Below are 10947 nucleotides of genomic sequence, written 5' to 3' on the forward strand. Positions count from 1 at the left end.
CAGCAGTTAAGAGCAATGGCTGCTCTTTCAGAGGACCTGGGTTCAGTTCCCAGCACTCACATGGTGGCTAACAACCATCTGTTACTCCAGTTCCAAGGGATCCAATGCCCTTGACACAGGTATACTTACACACATGTAGGCACCACATTCATACACATAAAATAAAAATAATAAATAAATATTCCTTAATTCTTTGATAATTTACTATAATGTATTTTGATCATATTCACCCTCACTCCTTCCTGCCACTAACTCTTCCAAGATCCAACCCTACCATCCCACCTCTTCCAAATCTGTGTCCTTTTTTTGAAAAAAAAAAATCCACTGAATCCAATTTGTGCTGTATGTAAACTCATGTGTGTGGGACCATCCATTAGAGTGTGATTGACCTATGAGTGGTCTCATCCTTAGAGAAAATTAATTCTTCTTCCCTCAGAAGCCATAAGTAACATTCCCTCCTCAGTTCAGGGTAGGGGCTTATGCTTATGAGCCTCTCTCTCCTTCATGGTAGAATGCTGACTAGCTTGATCATATGCAGATCTTGCGCAGGCAACCACACCTGCTTTGGGTTCATGAGTGCACTGCACTTATTAATTCCAGAAGACACTGTTTCAGTCCAGTCCTTCCTGACCTTTTGCTCTTGTAATATTTCTGTCCTCTCTTCCATGGTGATTCCTGAGCCTTTGGAAGTGGTGTGTGTGTGTGTGTGAGAGATGTCCCATTGGTGACTGAGCTATCTGCTTACCCTTACTCTCTGCATCTGGAGCAATTCTGAGTTTCTACCTTAACCACTGTCCACTACACAAAGACATTTCTCTGATGAAGACTGAGAACTGGACCAACCGATAGGCATAGAGATACAAATTTGGAGGGCAGTTTGATATTATGTATATTTAACAAACTAGTAATAGGTGCACTGCTGGGGCCTGTGAACTCATCAAATATTGGTTCTTGGCCAGATTTACAGTACCGGACATGTATTTCCTCTTATTGAGTGGGCCTTAAATCCAAACAGAAAGCAGTGGATGCCATTATTGCACCCATTGTGCCACTATTGCATCCATGGGCATATCTTGCCATGCTGGTCATTACTGAGTTCACATGGACAACTGTGTAAGACTACTGATGACTTTTTCCACCAGTAGTCCCCACAGCATCTTCCAGTACTATGAAAGTTAGTTAGCAGGGAGTTCCTGGTCAGTATTGACTTGATTTCTCTGTGTCCTGTGAACAAAATGTATAGTGACCTCAGTAGCAGGGTCTTACCATCAAGTTCTTGTGTGCAATCAGAACAGTAGTACAGCCTGTATTGTTTTGGGGTTCTCTGGGTCTCTTCTCACCAACAACTCAAGGGGGATATTCCATATCTGACAATAGGTTTTCTATTTGACAGTCTGTGTCTTCCAGGATGAGCATTATCCCCTTTATAGGGTAGTTCCAATTGTAAAATAGAAGGTTTCCGTATGGACTGTTCATATATTTTTGGTGTTGGTTATCCCTCCCCCACCTTCTCCTCTTCTGTTTCCTCCCATTCCTCCTCTCCCCACTTAAAGCTCCCTCCCCAGGATCCCCCATTCTCCTTCACATCACCTGTGTTCTATCATTCCCCTCCCTTAAGAGCTTTCTCCCCCTCCCCATCATTGATCCCTTTCTAGTTCTTTTTAGTTTAGCATTTTCTACGGGTTATCCAACATAAACACACAAGTCTAAAGACTGGACACTAAGAGCTTTATATGAGTGAGAACATTTACCATTTGTCTTTCTGAATCTGGGTCACCTCACTCAGCATAATGTTGTAATTATATCCACTTACTTGCAATCTCCATAATTTCATTTTTCTTTACAGCTGAGTAAAATGCAATTGTGTATAGGTACCATTTCACTATTCATTCACCAACTGATGAGCATTTAGGCTATTACTATGTCCTAACTATCATTAATAGAGCACCTATGAATATGGATGAGCAAGTGTCTCTGTAGTAGGAAATAAAGTCCTTTGTGTCTATGTCCAAAAGTGGTATAGCTGGGTCATATGCTAGGTGTATTTATGTTTTTTGAGGATACGCCACAATGATTTCCATAGTGACAGCACCAGCTTGCACTCCTACAGACAGCACATGAGGGTTCCCCTTTCCCTGCATCCTCGCCAGGATTGTTCAAGGCAATCTCTCAAACTCTGAGCCAAAATAAGTCCTTCCTTCTTTAAGTTGCCTTTGTCAGGCATTTTGTCACATTAACAAGAGAAAAGCAACGAATATAAATGGGAACAGTCACAAAACAAATGTGCACATAAGACATTCCTAGATAGCTTATTTGAGTGGAAAACCATTCACAAATTGCACAATACCAGACAGCAGATGGCTTGAAAACCACCAAGAGTGTATCATGTACTGTAGGAAATCTACCATGGGAAAACATTTACAGGACATTCTCACACATAAGAAAAGATATTTGATTAGTTAGAATGTGTCAGTTTGACTGATTAATTTGAAGTTTGGGTTTCTTTGGCTAAGCCTTCTCACATTGATTTGGCTTTGGATTACTTGCCTAAGAACTCAGAGGTTAAAGTCACTAATGTCTAATGGCCTTCCAATTAATTATTGTAATCAGTCCAATTTGGCAATGAATATGGAACTGTATTACATCTACAAACTGACTCTGTTGTTACTGCTATTGGATAACCTACTGGATTCAGTCACCTCAGGTCCTGCTGGGTAACTCCGAAACCAAGAACTCATCATGACAGCCTCCCATTCTACCAGTCATTTCAGCCTAACGAAGACAGCTAAGGAAATGGTTTATCAACATTCTACTGCATTCTTCACAAATGACATAGATGACAAGAAAACTTAAGTCCTGGCCTGAAATACGGTGAGAAAGTGGTAACATAACTACTACCTGAAGTCATTTATTCCCCTCCATACAATAAGCTGAAGGATATTTCTGTCATCAGCACAGGCACCTGCTGCGTTCAGACCTGCTCCCAACTCCATGGACAGTTACAAACATAGCCTGCTGCTCACGTGCATTCCTTCGGGGGAGTACGGCAATACCACTGACCATAACGCAGTTCAAATGTGTGTTTTTTCTTTCTTGAAGCATGGCCATAAAAATAAGATCTTATAACATGCCCCCTACATATTTGATGATATAGATTTTAAATTCTTTAAAATATTGCTATTTGTTAGTATTACTAATTATCATTATTATTGTATGTATATAAGTGTTTTGCCTACACATGTTGTGACCTGTGCATGCAATACCCACAGAGGTCAGGAGAGGGCATCAGATCCCTTGGAATTGAAATTACAATGTGGGTCCTGGGAGCCAAACCTGAGTCCTCTGGAAGAACAGCCAGTTCTCTTCTCTCCAGCCCTAGTAGTTACAATTCTTTTTAGGACAGTACTCTCCATACTTTGATTCTATATTCTGAGTTATGCTTTAATTAAAACAAATTTCACCTCTGAGGAATTGTCTTAATTCCCCTACAGAAAACACACAATGAGAGAGAGAGAGAGAGAGAGAGAGAGAGAGAGAGAGAGAGAGAGAGAGAATGTCGTGTGTTGTTCTGTAATGGAGATACTATAGGGGGAATTTCAGAGGCTTTGAGAGAGGCTCTGTCCTTTAAGTCCTTCATATCCTCGGGCTTGGAGAACACGCCCTCATTCTGAGTGTGTGTCCATTTCTTAAACAATACCCTAGCAGATACATATGAGGTCAACTGGCGTTGTAATTCCGTATCCCAAAGAAACATTTTCCAGTGTTATTTCATGGAGTTTTCATCCAGTTGCTTCAGTGTATAGACCTCGGGTGTCTGAAGGTCATCATTTGGTTAAATATTTTGTAATTTCAAACCACAGGTACCATTTTTCCTACTGAAATATTTAAAGCATTCCGACTATTTTTGACTGAACAATACCAATTTCAAATACCTATGAACACTGAATGTCTTTTGTTGGTAATATATTCTCTGGTGCCATTTTTGAATTTAGTTAAGATTCTTTTATCTTATCTAACTAAAAGGAACTGTGGTTAATTTATTGCAGGTGATCCTTGATCCAACACTCTGTGGTGAATAGGAGTGCCTGATAAAAAAGCTTATATTCCTTTGAAGAAAAATTGTGAGGAAAACTGTATACAACATTCCTACAAACTTTACATTAAAATGAGTTATACTATATTAAGTGGACAGGGATAAGCCATTTAATAAAGGTGGAAGAGTGACTGCAAAATGTTTCACTCAAGAAAGAAATGGCCACAGTTAATGAATAGAAGGAGACCAGCAATGGAGCAGGAACAGGATGAGGAAAGTCATGAGCACAAACTGAGACTTATATGGGCAGGAAACATCATCCCACTCATGATCTTATGCATCAAAGTAAATGTGATAGAACTGAGAATACCTTTATAGGAGCCACTGTAGTACTTAGAGCTGTGAGTGTGCCTGACCACTTCAATGGCAAGATGAAGAAATGACATTTGTGCAGGGGAAGCAAAATTGTACCTCTTCCTTCTCTGAAGTTTTTAGTTGTCCTAATAATTAAACTGACTTAAAGCAGATTAATAGAAGAAAAAATGCAACTTTTATATAAGCCATCAGACAACAAACTGAAAGCTTCAGTAAAGAATATGAAATTGTGAAACTGATGTAAATGGACCCAAGTTACAGCAAGTTCCTATGTGAAGAAATAATTAGAAGGAAGGGACTTGTTGCTTCTTTTACAGATTTCCTTTTACCTCAGCTTCCTCCTGGTCTAGAAAGGACATCCACTGTTCAGAAGTTTTATGTCTTAGTTTTGGGGAGAAAAAAAAGGGGGTGGTGTGTCCTGCTTATATGTGTTATTTCTTTTCAGACATCTTTAGCTCAAAATAAACATTGTGCCAAAGTGGAATATCTTGTACTGTTATATTGGCCTTCTCTTTCAACAGAGTGAGAGAACTGACAAAGAGTCAGCCATTGTAGTAGCCCAGGGAATTCATGGACTGGCTCAGGTGATGGTGATGACAATATGGGGAAGCAAGGAGTTTTAAAGGTGTTTGTATAGGAAACAAAGCAAATTGATTAGGTATGAGCATCAACAGACAGGATATTTGAAAGTGGTAACTACAGCCAATGGATCCGGAGGGTCAAGGGAAGAAGAGCATGGCTTGTGTTGTGATTTGGGGAGCTCTGAGAATATGCAGAAATCAGCTGAGTGTACCCATCAAGAATTAGAAAGTAGCTGGGAAAGAGGCAAATATTCAGGACACTTAGGATAGTTGAAAGAACGAATTTACTCAAGTTCTCTGCAGTCGAAATACAAACTGAAGAGAGCATAGAATTTAGAACAAATGTTTATCAGCACACACACAACCTGCCTAAAGAAAGGCTGAGAACAAAATAAGTAGCAATCCATCAATACTGTATTAACATTGTGTAGTAGAGAAACTGTTTCCTGCAATAATTCTCTGGAGTATGCACGGACCACATCATGTACTGTCTCTTTCCTAGTTTCCCTCACTGAGGTGTTACCATGGAGCTGGTCACTGCTAACTCCTGGGAGTCCTAGGTCAATACTATGAGCAGATAGAAATGAATTTGCCCTTTCACCACTGGGAGGCGATGTGGGTATTTCTGTAAAATAACCTGTTCCACTTAAAGAGCAGACACAAGTCTTCACCTGAAAATACTCATTAGATTCTCTAGGTGAGATGCTGAGGCATGGATTGAAAGAATAAACTGAGATATCTGCGAAGCTAGTTGAAACTAGAAATAACAGAAGTGGATTGTAGATTTTGCAATACCTCAGCCTCATGTGGAGGCTGAGATCAATTGCTGTAGGCATGTGTACTTGATAAGTAAGGAAACACGTGAATAACACTGTCTCTTTGAGTAAACATTGTACTGATTTTTCAGTTAATGGAACAAAAAAAAAAGGTGACCATGAGAAAGGAAGAAAAGGAGTTAATTGTTGGGAAATGAAAAGTTTAGAGATCCAAAAGCACCCAGAAAAGCATTGCAGCACTAATAGCTAAATATGGTAAGTTTATTGGACATAACATAAATGCCAAAGGTCAGTTTTATTTATGCATACAACATTATTATTACACAACAACAAACGTTTTAAAGAGAAATATTGCTTAGGCATGCACAAACGGAGACCATTTAAAATAGTAACAACAGAAATAGCTAAGACACTCAGGAACAAATATACTAGAACACAGGCAAGATTTCAATGTAGAAAAGTATTTAAATTTTAGAAGGATACATTTTGTAAGTCTGAAATAGGTGAAGATATATACTGTGGTCACAAATGAGCCCAATAGTAACAAATATTCAAATGTGGCAGTGTTATTTAAGTAATCAGTGCAACACCAATTACAATCACAAAAGATATATTTTTGTGCAAATTGAAAATCTCTAAAATTGAAGTGGAAGAAAGAAAAGAATAAAGATAAGATAGTATTTAAGAACTACGAAAAAACTTTCCCTACTGCCCCCGGCCAGGGGGGTCTTCAACATGGACCTGAGGAAAGAACCGACGAATGGAAGGACAAGAGACACGAGAAACGAGAGCAAGACAGGTGGTCTGATCAAGCTCTGAAAATTTTATTTTTCTGTTTGCTATATAACAAGTAAAAGGAGGAAGCGAAGCTAGGGGTGGGGAAATTTCAAGAATGAAGTAATCTGTAAAAGGGGGAAGTGTTGCTAAGGTTGCTAGGGTTGCTCAACCCCAGTGAGGCTACCTGGTTTCTGAGAGACGGTTGCTTATCTAAATGGTGCAACCTGAGGTGGTTTCACGCTAATCTGACTTAAGCAACTGTTGGCTCCCGGCACCCTACAACTATCAAGTTATTTTGCAGGATAGGAGAATGAGAGCAGCTACGTAAATGACAGATGGAAAATAACGGTAACATAACAATAGGTGTGTAAATATATGGATTTAACATATGAGGGGGTGTCACTGCAGACACAGGAGGAGGTGGTGTAATATGCTATGAGTTATTCTGGAGACAGTGGTTTGGTCTACAAGGAAAGATGTATTTAAGGCTTTCTTTACAGCACAAGTCAGTTACAAATGGATTAAATGGTTAGATGAAAATTCAAAATGCTAAATGTTTTGGTAAATAATAATAGAACATATTAATGAAGTTGAATTATGGGAGAATTCTTACGAGCAATACAAGATGTATGTCCCAAAGAATGGCAAAGCTACTACGTTAGGAAATATGACAAAAATCATGGCAAAGAAAATAAAATCATAAGACATAAGTTGGGAAGATAAGTAAGACACATAGGTGAGAAAGATGAGAATCCCACAAGGCCAAAGAGCTCTTATGGACAAATAACGGCTAATTGGCCAAAAACTAATGTGAGCATAGGCCAGTTTCCAGAAAATATTGACTGTAAAAAATGATTAATCTCCTTATCAAAATGAGTGTAAACTAATACTGTATTTTACCATGAAGAAAAATCTGAACCCAATAGACAAAATTAAAGGGCTGCTACCTATCTGTTGTAGACCTAGAGGTGGCTCATTTGAAAATGCTCATGGGGCCTGGAGAGCTGGCTTAGCAGTTCAGAGCAGTGGCTTCTCTTGCAGAGGACCCAGGTTCAATTCCCAGCACCCATGGCGGTTAACAACCATCCATAACTCCACTTCCAGGGGAATCTGACGCCCTCTTCTGACCTCTGCAGGCATTGCACAGTGCAGGTGCACTTACATACATATAGGCAATATACTCATATACATAAAATAAAACAATAAAATATTTTTAAAAATGCCCAGGAACTTCAGGTAAAATTATTTGATTTAATCATTTTAGAAAGCGTTTTTGCCATATTATACTAAGTTGACCTGTTCGTGCATTCCCAAAGACAGAGAAAATCTTACCCCCAGGTATCCAAAAACATTTACAAGATGTAATATTGTCAAAACCTACTGTGATAAAAGCATCGAGAATGTATAGTAAATTATAACAATGAATGTAATGGAACACTAAATATTAATGACATGAATTATATAAAGCTATATGTGTCAACAGGAAGTATAATAAAAAGTGACATCCTAGAAAAATAGAAACGGAATAGCTCCTCTTAAATTCAAGAAACAAGAGTTAATGACAGATAATTTGTAGATCACTTTTAAAAAACATTACAAAATATTTTTATTGATTCAAGGATTCCATAAATGCATTTTGATCGTATTCAGACTCCTCCCCACTCCTAACCCTACCTTACTACCCCCTCTCCAACTTCATGTTCTCTATTTTTATTTGGCTTTTGTTTTTGAAAAAAAGGTCTACGGAATCTAGTCTGTATTTCCAAAATTCTCTTGGGTGTGGGTCTATTCCAACTGTTGCACCAGCCCCTCAGATGCTTATATAATGCTAAACATTCCAATGAATATCAAATGAGGCCTAAACGTCAACTTCAGCGGCACACCTCTCTGGACGTTAGTGGAGACTAGTGGAGTCCAAGAGTGACACAGAGTCAACATTTTTCAGCCATAATCCATTTCTTCATCTCACTGGTTCAGATGAGGATACTGATTTCATTATTTCTGCATCTCCATTGCATATATGTCCTAAACAGATTTGAAAATTTCAATGTTTTATTCTTTTTTTTTGCAATATATATTCTACTGAATTTTTATGTATTTCTTATAATACATCTTAATCATATTTAGACCTTACCTGTACACCCCATAGTCACCCCTACCAGATGTCATGCATTTCACCACATATGTTAATGCCTATCAAGTCAATTTTGTCTTCTTAGATGTCCCTTGGTGTGAGTTCATCCACTGGAGCATGGTCAGGCATCAGTCCTTTAAAGCAGATCAACTTTGTTTCACCCAGCAGTGATCAGCTGTCAATAGTTCCTTAGCTAAGTCTGGGGTCTACTGCTTATTTCCCTAGTTCTATACTGGGTTTTTGTCTGGTTGGAGTTTGCATGGGTCTTGTGCATGCTGTCACCTTTGCTGTAAGGTCATATGAGCAAGGTCTTGAAAAACTTCTAGGCAATATTACTGCCTCATATGCATAATAACTGTGCAGTCTAGGGGAGTGATCACATTACAGGAAGGTTGTCTGAGGGTGATGGGAAAGCCCTCAGAGAAGGCTACGTGTCACAGCTCTCTCTGAGCCAACTATGTGCCTCCAGCTTCTCTGCCTTGTGACCCTTTTTCTCTGGGAAGCATGTAAGTCCCTGGTCTGAGCTGGTTGGACTCTTTTCAGCGTGCTGTCTTGTATTTGTGATATTAGGCTCCTTTCTGAACTTTGATTTCAGCTTCTGTCTCCTTTCTCCACAGGTTCCATGGACACAGAAGTCATCCAGAGTCCTAGACATATGGTCAAAGGAAAAGGACAGAAAGCCAAAATTAAATGTGTCCCTATGACAGGACATAGTTATGTCTATTGGTATCACAAGAAGCTTGGAGAAGAGCTCAAGTTTTTGGTTTACTTTCAGAATGCAGATATCATAGATAAAACAGAAATGATTAATAATCAAATTTCAGCTGAATGCTCCCCGAACTCCCGCTGCACCATAGAGATCCAGTCCACCGACCTAGCAGATTCAGCTGTGTACTTCTGTGCCAGCAGCCAGTACACAGTGCTGACTGCTGGCTTTTCTTAGAACACAAACTCATAATGGACCCACTCAGGAAATAAGAAGTACATTAGCTTCGTAAGGAACTAACAGAAAGGCACATGAAAGAGCATCAGCCAGAATGAAAATGTAAATGATGGCTCTGGGTGGACAAAAAAAGGGGTAATGGGCCAGAGGTCCAGGGAAGGGAAGGAAAATGTAGAGATTTCTCAAATGTGCTGAGTATTAGGCAAGACTTACCAGGATTCTCATTCTCCTCTCTCTCTCTCTCTCTCTGTCTCTCTCTCTGTCTCTGTTTCTGTCTCTCTCTGTCTCTTTGTCTCTCTCTGTCTGTTTCTGTCTCTCTGTCTCTCTGTCTCTCTCTGTCTCTCTCTCTGTCTCTCTCTGTCTCTCTGTCTCTCTGTCTCTCTGTCTCTCTCTCTCTCTCTCTCTCTCTCTCCCCACCCCCCTCTCTGTTTGATGAATTACTAACAAATTTTATATAAAACATATAACTCACTGGTGCTTTTACTTGGTGATGCTGGGTGTTCCAGAATATCATGCTGAGCAGGTCAGCTGTGATTTTCATATGGATTCTAATGACTTGTTCCTGGATATTTCTGTGACCATGATTCAGACTCTCAGGGTTATACAGCTTCTCACAGCTCTTCTTGTCCCACAGAAACCTGGCAGAAAATCTCAGCAGCTCCTATCCTCTGGAATCCTAAATCATATAACTGAAAAAACAACATTATGGGGCTGGAGAGATGGCTCAGCCGTTAAGAGCGCTGGCTGCTCTTGCAGAGGCTCCGGGTTCAGCTCCCAGCACCCACATGGCAGGTAACAGCTACATTACCTCCAGTTCCAGGGGATCTGTTGACCTTTTCTGGCCTCCATTGGCATTGCACACATGTGTGCACTTATATACATGCAGGCAAACACTCATACACACAAAATCAAAATAAAGAAATAGATAAATAGCAACATTATTACAGCATTATATATAATAAAATGTGCCTCTTTTAAGTATGCATTTCTGTAAATTTTGACAAATTTTTATGCTCATAGAACCATTGTGACATTTGAGATGAAGAGTATTTCCCTTTATTGATGCCTTTATTATTAACCTCTCAGTGTTGCTTAGTCGTTTTTATTGTGCAGGCACTCCACATATTTTGTGCATTTTTTCCTGAAATTACTATATTTTGTTGAGGCAGAACCTCATTATCTGGCCTAGGCTTTTCTTTAATTCTCAGTCCTCCTGCCTCAGCCTCTCAAGTATTAGAAATACAAATGTTAACTACCCACCCAGCTTCTAAATTAATTTTGAAAAAAATTATTGATTACTTTATAATATCCAAAAGGAATTTATCAAA

At 39.3% G+C, this 10947-nt stretch overlaps 1 long non-coding RNA gene across 1 annotated transcript; it reads left to right on the forward strand.

Moving 5' to 3' along the window:
* Nucleotides 1-8761: 8761 nt before the first annotated feature.
* Nucleotides 8762-9528, forward strand: LOC115068242. Its single transcript, XR_003847604.1, has 2 exons — nt 8762-9182; nt 9294-9528. It is a non-coding gene; the product is annotated as an uncharacterized LOC115068242 (long non-coding RNA).
* The last annotated feature ends 1419 nt before the right edge of the window (nt 9529-10947 follow it).

Source organism: Nannospalax galili, unplaced genomic scaffold (assembly GCF_000622305.1).
Source record: "Nannospalax galili isolate Female #2095 unplaced genomic scaffold, S.galili_v1.0 scaffold1049, whole genome shotgun sequence".
Taxonomy (NCBI): Eukaryota; Metazoa; Chordata; class Mammalia; order Rodentia; family Spalacidae; genus Nannospalax; species Nannospalax galili.